The following is a 24,619-nucleotide window of genomic DNA, read 5'->3' on the forward strand; positions in this document are numbered from 1 at the left end:
GGGTGCATGTGTGCGTGGCAGAGTTGGTGAAAATTCATCGGTAACCTGCCGTTAACGAGAATGCTGAAATAATTGAAAGTCAAACTGTAAATATTACACAAAATGTTAATGTCACCTTTAGAGTGGATCGCCGCTGACATGAAAGGGTGTTGCCGACATTATGGTTGTCTTATAAAAATTTAATAGGTGCAAGCTGTCAAATTACGAAATTTGGTTTTGGTTATCATACTAGTTTTTAATGTACTTTAAATGGGTGCTGGGAATGGCAAGAGTAAAACTTAATGTCAGCGAATGAGGTTAATTTGAATGGGGTCATGAGAATCATGTGAAAGCTTATGTGAAAACTGAATGTTGATCGAAAGGGAAAGAGTGAGTGTGGTGTTATGAGTGGCGAATATATTGAAGATAGCAGGTATAATAAAAACATCTGATGCAATTTGACCTGAATTGACAAAAAACTATATTGTCAGCTCATCTCTCCGCGATGTCGTCTTCATTGCATTCCTTGCGTCACTGAAATATTTTTTGAGTTCAAATTTCACACGAACATAAAATCGGTTATAACATTGTCTGGAAAAATGTTTTATGGATTCGGTTAGTCCGGGTCAATTTTGATCATTATTAATTAAATTCGAATTATCTTTTTGGTTGCACTGTAGTATGTATATTAGATTTCCAATGAGTCCAAAAACAAAAACGAAAGACTTGTGTATGCGGGAAACGTCCTACGGATCATACTAAACAACTCTGCCTAAGATACTACGTCTTTAAAGCCAGTTTCGCAACTGCGATTTTTAAGGTGAAGTTAAAAACGGATCATGAAATGTTTTCGTCAGTTTATGAGATACTTGAAACTAATACGAAGGTACATTTTGGTATCATATTGAACTTTTATTAAAATCGGTCAGGTGGGACAACCATGTCACAAATCTCCAATATAACCGATTATACTGATTTTTTTAAACTCGCTTAAGAATGGCTCGAAGTCCCATTGTCTTTAATGCAAATTTTCTCAGAATGATCCGTAGAGCTGCGACCTGTTTAAATATACATAAGTCTAAATATACGAAATAGGACCTTAATATCCAATTTCGTAAAATGGTTTTGGAAAACCTCTTGTGAAGTCATTGAATCTGACTAAGAACATAGAAGCTTTATGGTAGTGGGGCCTCAGACCCTGACCGGGTACTACAGGGCGCGGCACTCAAATTGTATTAAAAAAGCCATAAATTCCGGTTGGAAAATTATTTTTATTTATTTTGAAGTAAAGAATGTTTAAAAGTAATCATAAATTAAGAACTAATTCACTTTTGCTCGATATGACAAAGCTTTTGCTTTAACTATGGCCTTGAGACGGACAGAATCAAATCGCAAGCTGCCCGAATGTGACTTGCCGGTATTTTGGCCCACTCACGGACAATGGCTTTCTTCAGCATCTCGAGACTGGTGTATTTTTTCACTTTGGACCTTGCTCTTCAAAATGGCTCAGAGAGAATAATCCATTGGATTCGCATCTGGTCAATTCGAGAGCTATTGTGTGGTCGTAATGAAGTTCAGAACGTTGCTTTTCAGCCATTCTTGGTTCACTCGCGCTTTGTGAGACGATGCTGAATCTTGTTGAAATGTCCAAGGTTTGCGACCGAAATGTTTCTTTGCGTACGGCTTCAAAGCAGCCTCCAGAACACTTTCCCGATAATATGTCGCATTTACTTTGACGCCAGGCTCGATGAAAACAATTGGAGCGCGCTCATATACGGTGACAACGACCCAAACCATTATTTGTGGCCGGTGCTGCCTCCTGGTGGCCAACCGATGACTTAGATTCTCGTATGAACGGTCGTTCAAGTAAACCCTATCGTTTTGAGCGTTTATGAATTGCTCAATTGGTAAAATTTTTTCGTCAGAAAACACAATGTTCGGAATTTGACCACTTTCGAAGCAACTGCTTCGCTATCTCAAGTCTTACTTGTTGCTGCTTCGGTGTGAGATCATGGGCCTTTTTGAACTTGTAGGATTTGATCCTTAAGCTCGTTTTTCAATATGCGTGGATGCTGCGGTCGGATATTTTCAGTTCTTTAGCCATTTGATTGGCACTTCGTCGTAGATTTCGCTCAAGTCGCTTCTTCACTTTCCGAACCATCTCACGTGACGTTGCAGTCTTTTGATGACCACCTCAATGGCGTTTTGCGATTCTACCAGTATCATTGTAACGAGTAATGGTGCGATAAATAAAAATTTTATTCACACTAAGGTGTTTGAGCTCACGAACAATTGCTGACTATGATTTTCCAGTTAAATATAAAGCAATCACACTATTACGTTTGAATTCCATCGCTGCGTGCATAAAATTGACAGCTGTCATTAGTTTGGTGAACATCTCGTTCTCCTGATCACTTTTATACCATAGTTGATAAATCTATATAAGTATCTATATACGAGGTTTGACAATTAAGTAATGAGACGGATTTTATTGCCGCGCTTGTGGTAATCCTGTGACCTTGAAATTCCCTTTTACCGGCATTCCTTCCCTCTCTATTGATATATGTACCATCGCTCTAGCTTGTTTAGTTCACCTGCTGCGTCAAGTTGAGTAGACGTGTGTTTGTAGCGTTCGTCACGAAAATGGAAAAACGAAATCAAACGCGTCGCGATAAAATTTTGTGGCAGATTGGGCGAAACAGCTTCGAAAACGTACGCTAAAATTGTAAGAGTGTATGGTGATAGTGCTCTTAGTCAAGCCAAAGCTCACAATGGTTGTCTCTGTGAATCAAGTCTACTATTGCCAAGTAATCGAAAGATTGCGAAAATGAGTCAACAAGATGCGCCCAGACATCGCTCGTAACTGGATCCTTCATCACGACAATGCGCAGTGCCACACCGTCCTCAGCGTGTCCCAGAATTTGGCCTCTAAAGTTATCGCCGTATTGCAGCAGCCACCTTATTCACCCGACATGTCACCGTGTGACTTTTTTTGTTTACTAAAAGAAAATCGGTGGTCAAAGGAACATCAAGGCCGCCGTGACGAGGGTACTCGCGGACATCCCAGTCAAAGCGTTCCAGAAATGTTGCGAAGCATGGAAAACGCGCTGGCATCGCTGTATAGCTGCGCAAGAGAACTACTTTGAAGGGGATGACAGAGTTATAGAATAATTTTCAAATAGAGTAGGATCCGGAAACTTTTTGTTTCCCTGCCTGAAAAGACCGATGAAAAACAAGCATTTTGAGTCTACAGAAGGGATCCAAGCAGCATGGACCTCGGCTGTCAAGGCTATCGCGGTGAATGCTTTCCGTGACGCCTTCAATGCTTGGAAATCGCGCTGGCAGCGCTGCATCAACGCCGAAGTAGTCTATTTTAAAAGTTTTTAAAGAATTGTAAAGATTGCTTCAATAATTTTTTCCTATTACTTTCCGGACAAACCTTGTTTTAAGCATACTTTTGGATAATAAAAGCAACTGTTAGTTAAACAATATTATTATGCTCTGTAAAAATCTTTGAGAGCCTACAAAACCACCTCATAACTGCCCACAAGATTGATGCTCATCATAAACAAGACTAATTGGCAAAAATGTGGGTCAGACTACTGAAAAGTGAGGGTATAATAAAAAAATGCATTTGCGCCAAAATAAAACTTCTGAATGCTATTAAAAAGTGAAATATAAATGTAACACGGAAGTGAAACATATAAGTAATCAAATGCCAACACAAAGAAATAAGGTGGCATTACAGTCGTTGCATGTGTTACATGTTGCATGTTTACATTACGACTACATTGATGGTGATTGTAAATTTTACGTGTATTTGTGTCATAAATCCTTCATTGTGCGCTCACGAATCGAATATTAACCCTTACACCACTGCCGAACTCTAACGAATTTGACAATTTCACACAAGAAGTGAGGAGCAGTCATAACAATATTTCAATATACCTGCTAGGTGCCGCTTGCTGCATGCCATAGTGTGTTCTATGTATACGTGAAATCTTTAGTACTCGTATGCACCGTTATTTTTCGATTTCGGCATATTGACTTGACATTTTGTGGCCGTTATGTGCGCTGCCGCCAAGCTTTGCGAAAGGATAAAAAAATACAAAAAAAAGATTGTTGGTTTCGCCAGCCACCAGCTGCCGATAGTTAGTATGCCTGTGAGAGGTGTAGAAAAAGGTAATAACATACGACAATGCGCTCAGCTTCGGCAAAGGGTAGCTGCTCTTATTTGTTATTATAGTTGTTTATTTGAAGTTTTCGTTTCGGTTAAAAGAAATATTTCGTAGCACAGCTACAGGCATTTGAGCGGTGAAATGATGAAATGTGTAATTAAATACCTCTGCGTCAGGTTGCATGTACATACATACATATACAGATGCAAAATGGCAAAAATACGAAACATGCACAAAAAGCGGAAGGACTCATAATAATGGAATTTTTAGCGGGAAATTTGAAAGAGAACGGTAGATGTCTACGGCTGTATATGAAAATACTTGTATGTTTGGAAAATTGTTGCCGTTCGTAGTAAATCACAAGCATATAGTGAAATATCGACCAAAAGACAAGTGAGCCTTGATGGTGGAGAAATTAAATTCTTGCTAAGTTCTAATAAAATTGTTTGTTAAACGATAGTTTTAGGTTACAAAGACTTTTAGACAATTTTTTGTTGTATGCAAAGTTCTTGTCTGTGAAATCATCGGTCCATATTTCCTTAAAAATGATGCCGGTGAGAACGTTATTATCAGTGGCGACAGTTACTACGCCATGATAACCGATTATTTGATACCGCAAATTGAAACTCGTGATCTCGGCGATATTCGATTTCAACAAGACAATGCCACTTTCCACGCATCGCATCAATCTATTGATATATTGAGAGTACACTTCGGTAAGTCGATAATGTGACGTTTTGGGCGGTCGATTGGCCACCAAGATCGTGTGATATCATCGTTAGACTTTTTCCTGTGGGGATATGTAAAGTATAAAGACTATGCGGGCAATCCCGTTTCGACTCCAGCCCTGGAGCAAACATTACGCTTCTCATTCGACAGTTATCAGACGAAATGCTCGAACTGTCATTGAAAAATGGATTCAACAGATGTATCTTCTTAGCCCTGGCCGCGGCCAACATTTGAAAAAGGAAATCCTCAAAAAAATAAAATCCAAAAATTGTTCTTTCGAATCATAATAAACATTCTCCATTGAATTTGAAATTGTTTTGTTATTTCTTTAAAAAAGAATTGGGCCTCGAAATGGATCACCCTTTAGTTTCTCCACTTTTTACGAATAGTTCATTGCAATGTTAGTTCTCAAAATATTTTAAACTTTCTAGTTAGTAATTGAAATACTTTAAGCAAGATACTGTAGAAGCAGATTAACTATAAAAAAAAGTGTGAGGTTTGGTTAGGGATCTCACTTGGACATATAGGGTGGGTCATCTAACGTTTTAAATTTGAATTATCTATATTTCGGCATTGGAAACGTCAAATACCATTCGGAAAGTGACAGATATGCAGTAAAAAGTCTTAGATTTACGAAACAAGTCAATATTCACTATTCTACAGTTCGCAGATGGGGCAGAAGATCGTTTGACCGAGGATGGTCAATTTTACCGAAAAATCATCTTTTCGGACGAGGCTCATTTCCACCTCGATGGTTACTTTAACAAGCAGAATTGTCGCATTTGGGGCACAGAAAACCCGCACGTGATCGTCGAGAAGCCAATGCACCCAACACGAATCACTGTATGGTGCGGATTTTGGTCTGGTGGAATCATCGGCCCATTTTTCTTCGAAAATGAGCGATATCCCGCAATGTTAACCGAGTTTTTCTTCAAGCAAATTGAAGAGGAAGACTTGGACCACATTTGGTTACAGCAGGACGACTCAACGTGCCATACAGCAAACGCTACACTCAATCTTTTATGCCCTATCTTCGAAATTTAAAATTTTATATGGCCAACCCTATATATCGCTAGGTTCGCCAAAGGTATGTCTACTGAGGTAATAGTAATAATAAGTAAGGTAATTTCAGCGCAATAGAGAAAAAGGTGACCAGATGACTCCACCTAGCTTTCCGCCATACATCTTTGGCAAAGAGCGTTCAGCAAAACATTTAGACATACCGCATGTTAACTTATTGGACAGTGCCTGATCGGACACAGCAGTGCGAGTGACTTTGCTAAGGGCAAGTAGTTCAGAGAACCCCTTACGGTTTACATTGAGCCAAAATAATATCGCAGTCGCTCAATTTTTGGTTGTAGACCAACGTTAGCCGAAGTCTCTGTAGATCCATGTCTCTAAGAGGACCTCGAAAAATCGAGTCGCTTCCAATAGGAAGCAACTCTTTGTGGTTTCCTACGATTCCGCTGTGACCGGAAATCCTTATAAATATAATAAGCTTCTAGCCATTGCTAAATAAATCATACATTTCGAGCACAAAGCCAGCATATGTGCTCGGCTATCCTAATAAATGCGTACGGAGCTCAACATCTACTGCCACCTTGATGACAACAACCTTGGCAGAAAAACGTTACAGTGGTCTGGTAGCCTGAAACTAAAGCGGAAATAGAGATCCCGACAGCGGACTCCACCTACCTCTTAACTTCGATCCATCCGTAAAAAAGCTCACTGTATGTCTTCTCCAACGGCTACGCACCTTCTTACGATGGTGTTGAAATTGATGAAATCGGGTGATAAACGTTCCCACTACCCACACAATGATTTTGTTAATAACTATGAAACGATAAAGCAATAACCAATGGCGGATTTACATCCAGGATGGCATAAAAGGGTTTTATTGGAGCCAGTGCTAAATTTGGACGATGGCCGTGGCACTTCCACTTTTAGGTGAAATCATATATCTCGGGATCCACTCGACCGATTTCAATCAAATTCGATAAGTAACATTCTTCTTCCATGCCTATATTACATTGCGAAAACCGGATCACAACCACGCCTATATCGTATATTTGATCTTTTCACTTTTCAGTGTACAAACAGAGCACCAATTCATATAATAGTTTAACATTCTTCCCAAATGGTAACTTTGAAGTGTGCCACGTTATTATCTCGATTGTCCAAATCGAGATAAACCTGCTCCAGCCGCTATGTACCGAATGTGCCGACCCCAGTGCTTATAAATGTCTTTTTGCAAAAACTGTTGTTCAATGTGTGAGATAAATTTATAAGCACAATTACATATCTGTGAGTAGAGCAGAAGAGGATACAGGAGCACCGAACCGCTTCCATTCCAATGATAGCGGTTCAAGGATACAATTACCTGCGAGTCCTCTGTGACCTGACACCCGTACCTGTTTTATCACAAAGAGACTCGTTGCTATTATTAATGAGGTTAGGTACTCCCGGACCAACCCTGAACGCACTGTTAATGGGTTCAAGGCTAGTATATTCTGCGTCGATGTTCACTTCTCTGAAGAAGCAGTAAATCTTAATGGCTACAACCTCAACTTGGAAAACACTGCAATAATATGGAAGTCTAAAGCTTCAGATGATAGAGAGCCCCTCACAGTAAATACCTCCACCAACTTTCTTTGCTAGCTATGATCCATCCGTAAAGAAGCCCACTGCCTCTTTTCTCCGACTGTTTCTTCCCACCAACAACCCTGGCCGGTATATGGGCAAAGAAGGAGCAGCCAGATATTAGTTTGGCAACTCCATGATTCAAGTAATCCGGTATTCGGAAGAAAAATAATATTTTTTTCGACTACAGTTCATTTCAGAGAAGTTTAAAATTATCAAATAATTATTTTTCCGAACCAATTTCAATGCGATGGGAATAAAATCAATGCGGAACTTTATTTTCACAACATAATCTCAACCAAATTTCGGTAGCTAACCCAACTAACTACGCACCAGCTTTTGCTTTCCTTAGTCTTGTGTTTTTCGAACTCCTACTAGAATATAAATATGCATATTAAAAGAAGAAGAATAAGCATATATGCATGCGTATGAACTTTAGTAACAGTTCAAACATAATCAATACTACACCTATAGCACTTTTTATTGACCAAATGTTGGTGTGTGAGAATACACTACGCTCTCGAGTAAGCAATTGGGGGCTGTCTTGCAAAAATTTCGGTATATTACAAAATTCACCAAATTCCTTGCCAGGAGAGCAATGGCATTTGCACAATTGCATTGTTCGGCAAAAGCAGCAGGCTACCCGCACTCTCTGCCCACCCAATTTTAGTCACAACCTTACACTGCGTCGAAGCAGTTTGCCCAGCTTCCGGCAAGCCGCTTACAATCCGTACACTCAGTCATGTGGTTGCACCGATTCATATTAACTTACTCTCTGTAGCACAGTGGTCACACACACACCACACAAGCACACCTACATTTATGTATGTTTATATGTGTATAAATGTGTGCTACATCCATTTTGCATGCCAACAACCATCTATCTATCGAAATATTTCGCTACCCTTGGTGCCTTACCTTAATTGGGATGGGTCGTCTCGTTCACTAAATAAGCAATTTCAATTGAAATAACCCGAAAACATTCCGAATGTGCAGTGCACTACAACAACAAACTCAAGCGTATGCATAATAGATACATATTTCACATATATACAATGCCACAAATGCACATAAGGTATATGTATATACATATGTAAGTATGTATATGTAAAACAATCTCATATAACATTGTAATGTAATGCCGTGAAGTTAGCGAATATAAAACAACTGTGCAGGAAAAAAATTTCAAGAATCTCTCAACTTCAATTGTTTTGGTCGAAAATGCCAATTTGCTGTCTGTGGCATATGGTTTACATGTACATATTATATATAGATATTATGTTCGTCTATTGTCGAGTGGTTCATGTAAGCGGTTGGGGTCTCTTCACTTCGAGCAGAGGTTTTGTTCAAATACCTGTAATTAAAGTATTTTAATTGTGTGCATAATTCATGTGCTTCCATACCAAGTGATACAAGTTTTGTATCACGGAAATATTATCATAATAATAATGACAAGCCCACTAGAATCAATACTCTTTTTTACAGAGACTATTAAATAATTCCTTATTTACGCCCGCTTTATAAAAGAAATCTTTCATTATCACATTTGCATAAAATAACTTTTTCTACAGATTTCTGCTTCTCCTTCTTAATTAGCTTAGATACCGCTTACGCGGTTATAGCCGAGTCTACAACAGTTCGCCAGTCGTTCTGTCTTTTCGATGTGTGGCGTCGTTTGGAGATCCCATGTGTAGCCACGTCCTCCGCCACCTGGTCTTTCCAACGGAGATCCGTTAAGATCCTCACGAAGCTTTTGTATTGCTCAAAGTTTACAGAGCCGTATTAGTTTTACAGGATACCAAATTTAGACATTGGCATAAAGGCAGCTCCTTTTCGTGGTGTGGTGGTATATATCGATTCTCTTTTTACGGACATTTTCCAAGATTTTCCAAGACAGAGCACACTTAACTTCCAATCGTTGGGCATTCTCTTGTCCGACTATATTTACAGAGGATATGAAGCATTCTCTTTATCAGTGCTTAGCGGCTGTATTTGAATATCTCGAACGGCAATCCGTTGCTTTGTTGTTCTTCAGACGAGTAATTTATAAAGATTTACTTTACTTTGAACAAATAAAATTCTACATTTTCCTTATAATAACACAACTTTAATTTAATACTTTATCATCGCCTTCAAATTAGGCTTTTAAGCCCATAAATCAAACTAACGAATAAATCTATTTTCCATGTACTCATTGGTTGGGAAATTTGGGTTTTTCCTTCGGCGCGTTTGTTGCACAGTTTCGTCGTTATATTAGAAATATTTACCCGATTCAAACCATTTGCAACACACATACATACGATTATCAGGAAAGGATTATTCATCAATTTCAATTATATATCTCACACATTGATCGATATTTTAGCAAATGACCGTTAGTACCAGCAAATAGAACGTGCGCCATATATTACAATTTTTCTTCAGTGAAGGCGTTACAAAAGGCAGGTGGCTGAAAATGTGAATATTCTTTATGGTCCCCTAACTGTAATATCCAATCGTCTGCAATTTTTATTCCATTCTGGTAATCCCTGGCAAGCCAATTGTCGCAAATATCGATTAAATAATGGAAATCGTTGACTCCGACCATCGTGTACGCATTGTGTTGAAGACTCAGGAGTCAAGAATTGTACCTAACGACATATGGGGTAACGCAAAGGCATCTCTTGGATCCGATAGATCGAATTGTCATTTGGGAATTATTCGGTTACTAACAAGAGGCTTTTTCCTATATCTTCAAGCAAAAGCAGTCGTGAATCGCGGTGAGACAGTGCAAACTGTGAACAAGTCAGAATTGATGGCCAGCAATTTTTTGCTATGTGTTTATTGTTATTGTCAGGAATAATCTACTGTAAGCTGCTGTCCTACGTAAAAAGTCTTAACTCGGTGATGTATTGCCAACAATTGGACCATATAAAGGAAGTTATCGCCCAGCGTTGACCATTAAGAAAGCAATTGTGTTCTAACACATCGCCAGAAGCTCCAAGAGATTCTTTGCATCCACATTTTATTCCGGACCTGGTGCCAGTTTCTGATTATTACCTGTTCCTGTCAGAGTTCAGTCTTGTTTACTGATGAAATGTTTGACTCTAGAGAAGATTGTACAAATAAAACTCCTCGCAGCAGTTGACCGTCTTTGTTAAACAATAAGATGATGTAGAAATCACGCTCTTCTCATTTTTTATTCGAAAAAAGTGTAAGTAAACATTAAAAAAATAAACTCGAAATGCAGACTTCTGTCAATTTATTCAAAACGCGAACTTCCAGTCGATATCCCGACTAGACGTGTGTCCATAAATAATTATTAAATTGAAAAGTCTAATGAACATTAATGGTGTACCACCAAAACTGGAACAGACTTCCTTCACTCACACTCTATTTTTAAACAGAATTTCTAATTTTGACACCTGACACCAAAAAAGGAGCTACACCGAAAAATCTATAGCCAGCTGAAGTGAGCCAATGGCGCCTAAGACACACAAAGAGCCAAGAGCACAAGACGCACCGCAGCGTTAATGTGCCCTTCAACCGGAAGCGGATAATCGAGTTTTTTAACATAAATTTCGCCTTAATATGGCAGCCTAAATGAAGAAAAATTACATTAACGCCAAAGGACTGCCGAGCAAAAGCAACACAAACACACGTACGCACAAATACACAGCCAAATCAGCAGGAAGGGACTGCTCAGCTCAGTTCAGCGCCATGTACCGCTTTGATGCCTGCGACTCAAAAGGAAGCTGACAAAGGCCTTGATGCGTACACACACACACACGCAAGCGTGTACAAAGTGAAACGGAGGCAGTCGAGGTTAATTTGTAACATAAGGAGCAGAAATTACATTTCTCTGTTAAAGAACATTATTTTGTTGCTCATTTTATTCTGAGTGAGTGAGTATATGCGTTGCTAGATTTAAGCGACGCAACACGACGCGTAAAGTCAATTAAATAATCACATTATCGCAGACCCAGGGGTAAGAGAGGAGTGACAGGTTTTTCTAAAAAGTCTGCACAAGTTCAAAAGCAAGGCAGGTGTGCTTTTTGGCAAAAAAAAAACAAAAAAATGTGACTTTGAAGGTATTGCACAGTTTGCTTAGGCCTTTAACTGCAATGACGACCTTTTTTTTAAGGACATATGAGTCTAATGTGCCAACGATCTTAACTTTATTTTCATAGTAGAGAAATTGAAGTGCCACTTGCAGGTACAGAAAAATGTCGAAGTATGGCAAAAGCTTCGATTTTTGTTAAAAATATGGCTACAATAGGAGATGAAGGCATGTCTTCAGATCTGAGTTATATTCCATTCCATCCCTCTTCACAATATTTTGACTACACCCGACACACTATTCAAATTCAAGGAATGGGCTTGGGACGTGCGGACATTGCGCGTTATGATTGGACCTTGAAATACAATAATTTTATTCGTTCTTCTATTGAATGCCACACGTTCAAGAGCTTCAAGCTTCCAAAATCGGAAGGAAGATATATGTACATATGCATATTCATAACCGAAGTGGGAAACCTTTACGAACTATCTTAAGAAATTTTTGTGATAAAATATGCGAAAAGCAATTAGAACTTTCTTTTGGCGGTTTCTTACCGGCTCACACACTTGCGAGGTATTTGTGGGAGGGGCGAAGTCGTTGGAGAAGGAATACAATAAGCGTTTTGAAGAATGGTTCGAAGTTAAAAGGGAAAGTAGGAGGTAGAGTCGTCTATCGTGACCTTTCCATAAGTTCCAGGCTTCCAGTTCAGTGCATCGTTTTCAAGTGAAGGTGACTGCCATCAAGGTACAAGGTATATAACAGCCCCGAAGTGCAGCTTATTTCAGAATGGTGTACATTCACTTGGGGGAAGCTGGCTGTGCGCTCAAAACTAGACTAGAAGTACTTGACATCATAGTTTCAACAATATCTTGCTCTATTTTTAACTTGTATGGGTTACCAATTACAGCAGAATCTTGGGCTACTGCAAAGCCCATCAGCTTGCAGGGTGGATACTCCTTCCTTATTTTCATCCCATTGGAAACGAGTTGGTTTTATGATGTCCTCTTGTGTTTTCTGGTATTGAACATATAAACCTCCAGTGAACTTAGCAAGCGCTGGTCAACAACCAACAACTGGACCAAAGTGAGCCGTAAGTGGTCCTTCGAACTACTTGCTCTTCAAAAGGTCAATCTTGCCGCAATCATATGTGTTCAGTTGGACCCTGTTCAATAGTTCACTTGGGGTGCGACTAAATATTTTTTCAGACGCTTTTTGCTCATGAAAGGAACTGAACTCCATCTGGTATAGCAAAGGGACAAACGTTGTCTATGCGCAGCTCATTGGTCTACCAGACTAACCTAACCTAACCTTTCCTAAAGTAGCGTGGAAGAAGGTGGGATGGAATTATATTGTCTCTTTTTCGTATATTGTCCGACTTTTGTCCGGCTAAGATTGATATCTGAGGAGACAAACATTTGGCGAACCTAGCGAAATGGTTGGGATCGATAGGAACCACCTTAATAAATTTAGAACGCTTCGTCAATCTAAGACTGGTGATCTAATTTTAGGAGTCTATGGGTAACACAAAGGACGAAGACCTGTCCAAACGAGATCTATCGATTTTGTATTGATCCTGAGATCTAATCTAATCTAATTAGAACACGTTTCGTCAGCCTTTGAAGCGTTTATGGTCGATTTTGAAATAACTATAACCCAATGGCATACATACTGCTAAAATTACTTAGATTATTATAGGAACATTAGTTATTCAAGATCGGTTAGAAATGGCAAGAACTTCCACACTCCACTTGCTGAGGAATTGCTGAGTTTTCGGTACTCCTTTCTTAAAAAAAGAAATAGGAAAATTTCTAAATTTCGTTCGGACTACGCAGTTTAAAGCAGTTTCTGATGCTGAGTGACATAATAGCAGTCAAGGTCGATATGGTATCTATAGAATTGGAAGTAGTTCGGCTCAAGTAACTTCACGATTTTTATAACAACCTAGGCATGCATCCAATATACCTGCTTTGCAGAATACCCTTTACGAAAGACAAATTATATTTATACATATATATACAAACTTTCCCCTTTCTCGATTTAGAGTATGTGAAAAAGACGAGGCATTGTTTCGATGAAATCAGTTTTTATCTACCAGAGAGCTCCGCAAGATCAGACAAATATTGAAGTGACTTTCTCTGTGAAAGGGGTTGGCGAACTTCTCTGAGGGATGACTAGACATATGTTTTGATGTCTTATTCTTCTTCTTCTTTGACACTACAACCGTGCGTCGATCGGAGGCGAGAACACACAATATCGCCAGTTGCTTCTACATCTATACTTTGAGATGCTCTTGCTTCCATCTTCCACTCATCACTGTCGAATCCAAAAAGCTTTTCGCTGAAGCATCAACTTTGCCAAAAAGCGGCGCAATCGTTGGATTTTTACGTGCTTCACTACATTCATGACGCGGTAGAGTTCAAACTGATAGTGGTTCCATCTTTCTCAATATTAAAGATGAGATTCTTAAATAACGTTATTTTTATTCGTGGAGAGTGAGAGAGGGAGATCTACTTCTCAATTACCTACCGATCCCAATATAGCACCTGTTGGCAAGCATTACCCTGCGCTTGATCTCCAGTAAAAGTCTGTTGCTGGAGTTTGTTCTGTTTCCGAGATATACATAGTACAGATTTTTCAAATGTACAGTTTCCAACAACAGCGCGGTTCCCAAGACGAGAGAAATCTTTGTCTTAGCTTCTTTAACCACAGCACCAACCTCTTCCGCTAACTTTTATAGACAGGAAAATGCTGCACTGACGGCGAGATTCCCATCCAATTTTCGGACGTCAAAAAGAGCTGCCCAGTAGCGGTCGCCTGCTACAGTCAAAGATATGCTTTAAGTGGTTTTTGTGATTCAATTGTAAATAATTAAAATTAACATGTTTCGTGATCTCCAAATAATTTTTCTAGCGGTCACTTTCGAGATTCGAATAGGTGTTCTCTGACGGCGAGATTTCCATACAATTTTCGGACGTCAAAAAGAGCTGCCTAGTAGCGGAAAATTTTTCTTAAATTATTACTGTAAAAGACTTAAACTAATAATTCAGTAATAAAAGCATTTTGGCGATGAGATTAACGAAGCATCTTCCCCTAAAAATAATATTAACAAGTTTTCGAAAACAAGTGACAGCTTTAATGATTAAAGCACTCGAACTGTAGCAGTGCTACTTCATTTATGATAATCAAAAATTTAACTGCTCCAAACATAATCGCAGTTTATAGTAGTGCTTTCAACCATACCTTCTAAAAAAGCAGCAGTTCACAAGGAGATTTCAAATTATCCAATTCATTCGCTTCAATATACCGTTGAAATTACTTGTCTTTAATTTTGTGAAAATCCAACAATTTTATAGATTTTTTCTCGGAATTTTCCAGCAACCCCAACCAATTCTAATTATCTACAAGCCATTTGAGCTGCGCAAAGGCTACCGCCCCAACCGTAAGCAACCGTAAGCGAGTAGCAAACTCACCTAAGTGTGTGGCGACCATGCCGACAAGCCACTACCAAAAATCCACACACCAACACACGCACCGTATTCCAACAACTTTTCTACCGTCCATACATACATACATATAAACCGACTACCTTGCCATGTTCGCCGCCGCGCAGCTGTCACGGCTCAATGTTCTTCATAATAATCTTTCATTAATGGAGACTAATGTGACGTTTTTTCAATGTTCTTCTTACCTGCGAGTATTTACTGTTCAACACATTTTCCTTTCCTCATCACTTAGCCACGCTTCGTGTATGCGTGTTTTTTTTCTTGGCCTTTTTGTTTTTTGCTCGTACAGCAAATTTATGACTCGCGTCCAACAGTGGCTACCACCGCTGTGGCATGGGTCTGTAGCTGAGGAGCTACTAAGCAACCAAGGCAGCTAACGTCCAACTTTAACTAATTCGACCAGCTAAGCCAGCTTCACATTTCAAGATGCGCAGCCGGTTGTATATTCTCCACCGTCTTTGTAGTCCCTCCGCTAGTTGTTCGGCTACTCGTGCTGCCCGCTGCGATACCTCAATTTCGGTTGCGGTTGTTTAAAAATTTGTCGGCTAATTTCATTTCTTTTTTACGTATTTTCCTTGGATTCCTTTCCTTTTTCTATGCTCACGCCAGGGGTTCTAACGTTGTTGCTTTACTTTTGCTACTTTCATTGTGTTGCCGCTGTTGCTTGGACTAGATCTGCGTCAGTCTGTCATTAATGGCAACCCACCTGCGGTGCTCCGCCGTATGTGTGTATATGTGCTTGTGCACCGGAGTGAATTTGTCAAGTGACGGTTGTGCCAGTGTTTTATGTTGTTTTTGTTGTCATTTTTGGTACTACTGATTATTGACCGGTTTGGTGGTAACAGGTGCTGCGGTTTTCTTTTAATGAATTTGCTGTTCTTTGTGAATTATATGTTTTCTTTTACGTTCTACTTTCGTAAAGTATTGCTTTAAAAAGGTTTTTTAAGTAAATTTATTTTTTTTAAGAGAGTTTGACTAAAGAAAATGTTGTTAGCACTTTCTGCGAAGATATTTTCCCAGTTATTGCATAGCATCTAGAATAATGGGTTAAAAAGTGGAAATATATATGTACCAATATTGGTGCCCAACTAAATTCCCTCAGTTTGTCAATAGATGGCTCCAACAGTTGGTGGTGATCGATTTTCATATATATCCTACACGTCATAAACTTAACCACGACATTTGAAAAGAAACTCCGTTTCCAAATTACTGACTTTGTTTATATATTATTTATATATTATATACAAATTATTTGATATCTCGGTCAATCAATAGAATTTTTAACACATGAAATTTCTTGTACATACACAAATGAGGTGGAAATACTCAGACACTTCCTATTCCATTATCCAGCCTTTACAAGACTAAATCTCGAAACATCTCGGCAGTCTTACTTTCGGCAATTCAGGCGACATAGCCGTCTCAATAAATTTATGATGCACTCGAACCTTTTTGTCCATTTGTGAGGGTCTTATGCTCAATTAGTTCTAAATCCCATAAAGAAGCGGCGCTATAAGCTGCCCAAGTGAGATTCCTTTTAGGACTGAAAAAAATTTATTTAATATTTAAAGAAATATTGAGTGGTTTTTCATGCAAAGCAGAGGTTAGTAATAGAAATCAGATATAATGTCATGTAAGATAAAAATAAACCCATTAATTTTTTTTTCATTTAATTACTGGTCTTATTCCATTTTTATATATTCCAATTTAAGTCAAATGTGCACCAGTTTAACTTCCTGTCATTCTACAGATGCTATTATAACGTCACTTTTTTAACCCGATGCATAAGAATCCCCCACCAAGCTTCCGAAGCTTTTGGCTATTCACTATTGATATGTGTTGAATGACATTGTCCTCATAGAACACAATAACTTTCAATAGGCCGAAGCTTGCCGCCTCTGGCTGATTGCTTTCTTCAGGCGATCCAATTGTTCATAGTTCAAGTCTGAACTAAGCATTTAGCCGTAGACAAGCAGCTCACAGTAGATGACACCAAAACTGACATTATAAATTTTCGCGACTTCCTCAGCGCGGTGCAGCTTTAACATCAATTATGCTACAACTTCAACGAAACTAAAATTGCTTATGATTTGGATTTACAGTAGCAGGACTTGACCGCCTGCATGTTTTCGTTATTATTGAAAACAACTATAAAATCTTCTTTATGCTGATGTCCATCTTTGACGTGTGCTCAAACAATACTAACGCACGATAAAACTGTCTGATCTCTTTTATGCCACAGGAGATACTGTTTACCACTTATGTTGCTTTTTATATTTTGAGATTTGGGAAAATTTGAAGGTAAAGAAGTAAATACTTTTTGCTCATATTCAGGCAATGTACTATTATATCGTATTTTGAGTCCATTCATAAAATTTATTCATTCAGCCTGCCTGAAGCGAGAACCTTTAAGCAACTATGGTAAGTTTTCCAAAATCTCTCGAATCTTATCCATTTTTTGCCTTTTGTACTTAATGTTTAGTCCGAGAAGAATTGGGATATCCTGGTGCCTTGTTATGACATTTTTGATGGTATATAGTACATACTCAGAACGTTTTGACATACGTCCGCTATTTGTGTTGCTTATAGTAGATACTTGAAATATGTAATACAAAAGTCTACATACACCCCTTGTTTTCTTCGATGTGAGAGTACAAAAACTTTTTAGAAAAATGTGTTGATACAGTTTTATTCTAATTTTCTTTCTAATAACAACAAACTTAAAAAATCCATTAATTAATATAAAACTTAAAATTTATGGAATAAAAACTCAAATATTGTGTTGTGTGTTCAGTGCGAAAAACTGCACAAAATGCTAGTTATTAAGACGTTTTAGTATTTAGTTGGGTCCCCATTGGTATCTATAACTGCTTGAAGACGCCGTGGCATTGATTCTGCTAAATTTGTCAACGCTGCAGATGTAATGCTGTTCCAAGGTTCCAATATGCGTTCTTAGAGTATAGCAGAGCTAGAAATTTGGTTCTTTCTAATTCTATGCTCCAAAATCTCCCAGACATGTTCAATAATATCCATATTTAGACTTTGAGGTGGTGTATTTAATTGCCTTGGAGTATAATAAAGCAACCAGTCCTTAACAATTTGCGCCGCATGTATCGGATCGTTATCTTGTCGTAATAACCAACCGGAACCGAGCCCTAAATTATCCACCAAAGGCTTCAAATTATGTTTGTATAATTAAACCTCGAACATTTTTGAAAGAACTTTTTTTACAACTTTCGACACAGATTTACCCAGCAACAACGCATCGATGAACCTAATTCAGTTTTTAGCGTTAAAGCTCTATCTAGGGCCAGTGTTTATCAATAGTATAGTGAATTCAATCGATGTCGTAGATCACTTCAAGACAACTTTTGTAAAGGTCGTCCAAAATCAGTTGTTATTCCCAAAAGTATTGATGCAAACTAATATTGCGTTCAGAACGCATGTTCTGTAGAGATCTCCACCAGAGTGGCAAAAGTGGTTCACAAACAAGTGTTTAGTTGGAATACAGAGATGGAAGCTATTTCTTGGCAATAAGTGTTATAACCTTCTCCATATTTATCAGAAAATTTTTTTAAACGCACATAATTTGAAGCTTTAAATTACAATATTTGACAAGTTTTCTGATAATTACAAAAACATGTGCTACACAAATGTGAAAGGCAAAAAGAAAATTTTACCTGACTTGAACACTTAAAATCAAATTCAAAAAAATATGTCAAAGAACACATTTCAAAGGATAATGCAGGAAATGATGTGTGAAACATGCGAAAGCATGTCATCACCAGACACATACACACGCACACATAGAGATGTACTTAAGCCATTTCACGCCTACTTTCATCAGCTAATCATAAATGTAAATGTACAAGTTGTCGATAAAAGTAAGTGAATATATGTAAGAGTACAGTACATACACGCATGTGTGCGTAAAAATCTAATCTTTTTGAAAAAAAACAACACAACACAGAAGCATTGATAAAGCGCAATAGATATCAAATAGCAATAACGAGTCTGGGTAAATCTCGAGTTTGTGGCAAAGTTTCGCGAGAAATTACATGGAAAGCAGCAACAACTAAATTGTCACAACAACAAACACTGCGAGAAAATAATCAACTCGGAGATAGTCAAAGGCGCTGCCAGGCTGTTGTTGCTGTTGGCTATAAGCACGATAACTGCCGCTAAAAATAAACGCACAGGTGTGGCTTTGATGCCGGATATGTTTTTATATACAAATATGTATATATATGTGTTTGTTTGTGTGTGTAGCCACGATAAATATGCAGAAAAGGCGGAAATTTAGTGTCATTGACTTCACACGCCAGCACATTGCACGCTTGTGTTATCATTTCTCCGGCTCTTGAGCGCAAGCAGTCGCTGTTGTTGAAAAATCAAAGCATGCTTTGCGGCGCATAGGCATGCATTTACCGCTGTGTGTGTGTATTTAACTGCTTATTGACTGCTGTTGTGGCATATTGGCACTTTTCTTCATTTGAAAAACTTTTTTTGCGCCCCCCCGCGGTTGCTTTTGTTATTATTATAATTTGTTGTTGCTGTGTTTTTTTTTGTTGTGCGACGGCTTGATAATAATGGCGGAAATTCGCTGCGCGACCGGCAGATGAAAATCAGTCAACCAGGCTCGCAGGCGAGCAGTCAAGCGGCGAGTCTGCCAGCCAAGAGCAGTCACACTGATTATGTTTATGATTATGCGGATGTTCATAGCGCAGTGAGTGAAAGGAGAGTATGGGTGAAGAGGGTGCGGAATGTTAGACGGAAGCATGGCGTAGCGTTGCGATGAATTAAAAACGCGAAAGCACTGGGTGATAGGTAAAAGGTTGCTGATAGGTGCGCAGTTGTGAGCGCCAACATTAGCAAACCCCAGGCATTGCCGTCAGTGTGGGTTTCGCCTTGAGTACGCGCAGTTACTTCGTGCTTGCGCACGTGTCGTTATCTGTGATTAAATCAGATGGAAATGAAAATGTTAACAACAAATTGTAATCGCAAAAAATCGCCACAGTGGTATGCAAAATATAGAAAATGAAAGCCATGGAATTGCTGAAGATATCTTCTGTTTAGCAAAGCATTTTTGTGTGTACTTTTGGCGCATTAAATAAGAAATGGTTGTGGAAGAGCAATTGAAGATAAATAAATGTCAGCAGAGAATTGACATTTCGCAAAAATCATACAATCATCGATGTAATCGTAGACAATTTAAGCGATATGTGTCGTTATTAACTCAAGTTTTTACAATGAAATCGGTTGTAAGAAATATTTTTATACTTTTGCAATATTTTACTACAGAGTATAATAGTTTTGTTCACCTAACTGTCCGTATTACTTCAAACTATTCGACATAGATATATGTAGGGTTATATATATAAAAATTATCAGGACGAGACGAGCTGAAATCTGGGTGACTGTTTGTCTGTCCATCCGTCCGTCCGTGCAAGCTGTAACTTCAATACAAATTGAGATATCTCGATGAAGCTACGTATTTGGGTTTTTAGATAAAAAAACATGCCGAGTTCGTAGATGAACATAATTGCCACTCCTACTTCATATATAACACAATTTTAAATTCCACTGGATTCTTTTACTTTCCAGTAAGCAAGTAAATATTATAACGGGATACAATTTTGCACGAATAATGTTTTTAGTAGATGCCATCTTACGGCCAAAAATTGTCTAAATACAACCAAAACTGTTCAAGCCCCTATTTACCGAATATGTGAATCCCGGTATCTCTAGGTGACTTTTGACCGAAAATAGCGGTCAATTGCGAAAATTTGACTTGGCCCCCATATAACTATTACCAGGGTTTTCGAACATGCAGATAACTTTACTCCATATGATTGCTGATTGTATGTGAGGTATCTTAATGAAACCTAGGGACATTTTCTTAATATGTGGTATGATAATAAGTTATAGATAAAATCGGGTCGATAGTACCCCAACTCGCATATGCATTGTGTCGATATTTTAAATTGAAGCCGCTTGACTTTCCTAAACGACATTGCTTCGCTCTATGGGCTCTTGAAAAGGTCCAAGAAGATCCAAAATTTTCGAACCAAATTTTGTTCAGCCATGATATCCATTTTTGGCTCAATGCGTACCTAAACAAGCAAAATTTACGCTGTTGGAACGGGGAACAACTTGAAAAAATTCAAGACCTGCCATTTCAGTTAGAAAACTCAACGGCTTGGTGTGTTTTGTAGGTCGGTGGAACCATCTGTCCATATTTCTTGAAAAATGGTAAGGGTGAGAAAGTAACCGTCAATGCCACCGTCATCGCGACCGACTATTTGATGCCAGAAATTGAAGTTCGTGATTTCGGCGACATTTAGTTTCAACAAAACGGAGCTATTTCCCAAACATCGGTGCAATCAATGGATTTATTGAGAGAGCAATAACGTGAACAGAGAATTTTGCGTTTTGGGGTTTAGACTTTTTCCTGTGGGGATATATGAAGTCTAAAGCCTATGCGGACAAACCCGTTTTAATTCAGGCCTTGACGCAAAACATCACGCGTTGAATGCCAGTGGGTTTGTAAACATCCATTCAAGGTTTGGTGATTGATGGATTCCAAGTGTCGGATCTGCGATAGGGCGGGGCATTCACAGAGAAAGTGGAATATAGTTTCCTTATTCCCTACTATTTCGCAGCCTCGTCAGATGTTGTTGCTTGAGCTCTCTCTTGATCGATCCTAGCCGGCTTGGTATTAGCTCTGCCTCCTATTCGTCAGAATGTTCGACTGGTGTAGTTTTGTTAACGATCTAATTATAAGGCTGCTGGATTGTGCCACAGATACAGAGTTCTAGTTGGAGTACTGCCGATGACTGCAAATGAGATGTAAAAAAGTTGTTATTTCGTATAGTGAATAGTAAAACGTTGAGTAGCAATCGAATCGGAGCGATCGAACACAAGAGTGAGTTCCAAATTAGATGATTTATCGAGAAATTTGGTGCAATATTATATTAGAAGACTGCTGATTGAAGGTGTGTGAGATAAGTCAATAGGAAAAGTTGTCGGTGCAATGGTTGTCGGATTTGAACTTTCTGCTGAAGAAATGGAATATCTGACAGGTTACTCTGCATCAATACTTGAAATTGTTTTAGCTGATATTTGAAAGGATTTTCTGAGTATACACGATCCAAAACAGTAGATTTTACCCGGCGAACCTGCTTTGAAGAAGACGTAGACTATCGTATCGACCGAAAAAGTGATGACTAGCATTTTCTGGAATTATCAAGGTGTGATACATATCGACTAACTGGGCAAAAAGCTCTCTTTCTACCACTTTGGTCAATTTTTAGGCCAATTTGATGAAATAACGGCCCGATTTGATGAAGGAAACAGCTTTCTGAAAGTATAACACAATAGTTAATCACATTAGGAATTCAATAGATATTTCACAGTTGATCAAGAGTGTCAAGAAACATGAATTCTTAATATCGTAAATACTGTAGAAGCCGATTGGATATGGTTTTTTGACAATAATTCCTTTTATTTCCTACAATTCATTAATGTTTCCTCAATACTGTGCCCAGCGCACGGTCACCGCACGATTATGTTTTTTGTACATATGTAAGTATGTACGAATTTATGTTTAATCCACCACCCTACTTGCAAATTTTCGCAACCCACATCCCTCCTCCATTTACAGTATACAACTCATTTAACACTGTCCCTCAATTTGCTTAATACAATCCACCTTCTATTGAAATCAACCTACGAGTATAGCCTAGCACTTTCTCACGCTCTTCACGTGGATTAAGTCATTTAAACCACACTGTCTGCCATTTTCGGACATTTTTTTTTGTTTTCTGGGTTTTGTGCAAATGATTTGTTCGCAATTACTCACCGCAATTACGCGTCTCGAACAATGGGCGCTGTGCTCATGGGCAGCGGCAGGCTATTGCTACCCTTCGCTTGCGCACGTGTTGCTCACGATTATCTAGGCTGCCTATAACATGCACTTACACGGTTGTTTATCAGCATATAAGTATGCGGTGTGTTTGTGTGTGCATTACAGCATAAGGTCCTGCGGTATCCTTAATTGCAAAGAAAATTTTAAATAAGCGGTTGCCGGCGTTGTGTGGTAAGCGTGGGAAATGCAACGTTTATCCTGTGCCTCCATACAAATTCATATACTTTATCTTGTATGCTTGATCCATTAAGCGTTGGTGTGGTTGAATTTTATGTTTGGTGGTTTTGTAAAGTTCAGCCGTTAATTTTCAAGTGCACCGGAGGGAATTGAAGGTAAGCTTGCAGCGTGCTGAATTTCTTCGCAATATAAGTTATTTGAATTATGTGTAAATGTATATATGTATATAGATATATGCTATATACTCTAGATCCCTCACTTATATGGAGGTTTTTTCAAGTGTTTGAAGAGAGGGTCAATATCTAGTAAACAAATGTTGTTCTATAGAACAAAAAACTCTTGGCCTCTTAAATACAAAAAAAAAATTAACAATAAATACTATGCCAATGAACTCTATTGAGCAAATAGATATTCATGTGAAGTTTACGTGCGTTTCAAATAGCACACAAAACATTCATACTCATCATTTACGCTTCGAATTTTATAAGACCATATAGTTTTTGAAGTTGGTGGAGACATGTGTAGAAGTTCACGCAAGTGAGTAAAGTTCTCGGATCGCCATTAACTTGGGAGTGCCCAGCATCGGTTCTTCCGGTCTTAGACCAAGTACGCTCTGGGTAGCCGGAAAACTTCCATTTGAAGGCGAGCTAAAGTGAGAAGGCAAAAGATTCCTATCCTGGTTACTCACTGGGTTTAGGACCCGATACGTAAAAAATACTCCCAATGAAAATAAGAAAACAACATCGGACAAGGGACCACCCTTTTGATGACGACCACTGCAAACGTATTAAGCATTACGATTTTAGGGTGTGCTCCTATAATGTCTGGTTCCTTAATTAGGAAGGTACCGGTACCAAGTTGGTTGATGCTTATATGTAAGAGTAATGGCTGACATCACCGCCGTTCAAGAAATGCGTTGGATGGGACAACTATTGAGAGAGGTCTTTGTGGCATTTACTAAATTGGCCATATAAAAGAGCGCGAATGCGGTGAAGGATTCGTCGTGGGGGTGAGACTGCATCGCCGAGTTCTGACATTCACCCCGGTGGATAAGCAATGTAAACAAAGATGTCTTCGATGAGAGCACCTATGAGAGCTGCACGATGTCAAACTCGTGCTTGGTGTCTTTTACGCCAGGGTGGGTGAAGAAATTCAACCTCCATGATGAAACACCTCCAAATGGGTTGAGGCTGATCGATTTCACCGTGGTCTGGAAGATAGTTATCTGTAGTACTAGGTTCAAGCATATGAAAATTGATTAAGCTACCTGGCTGTCTTCGGATAGATAAGCCACCAACCATATAACCATAAGCTCGGAGGAGTTAGCATTGGCTCAGATCACTATCTTGTTGCAGCAAAAAACGAACATCAACAAATACAAGGAAGCTTCGACATCGAGAAGCTGCAATCACAACAGATAGCCGAATGATTCTTTACTCGACTTACA

General features: G+C 38.8%; 1 protein-coding gene across 1 annotated transcript in view; it reads left to right on the forward strand.

Annotated features, from left to right (window-relative positions):
• LOC125775854 (protein toll-like) overlaps positions 1-24,619 on the forward strand; it is a 138,743-nt gene that overhangs the window by 34,204 nt on the left and 79,920 nt on the right. The gene's annotated exons all lie outside the window — the stretch shown is intronic.

This window comes from Bactrocera dorsalis, chromosome 1 (assembly GCF_023373825.1).
Source record: "Bactrocera dorsalis isolate Fly_Bdor chromosome 1, ASM2337382v1, whole genome shotgun sequence".
Classification (NCBI taxonomy): domain Eukaryota; kingdom Metazoa; phylum Arthropoda; class Insecta; order Diptera; family Tephritidae; genus Bactrocera; species Bactrocera dorsalis.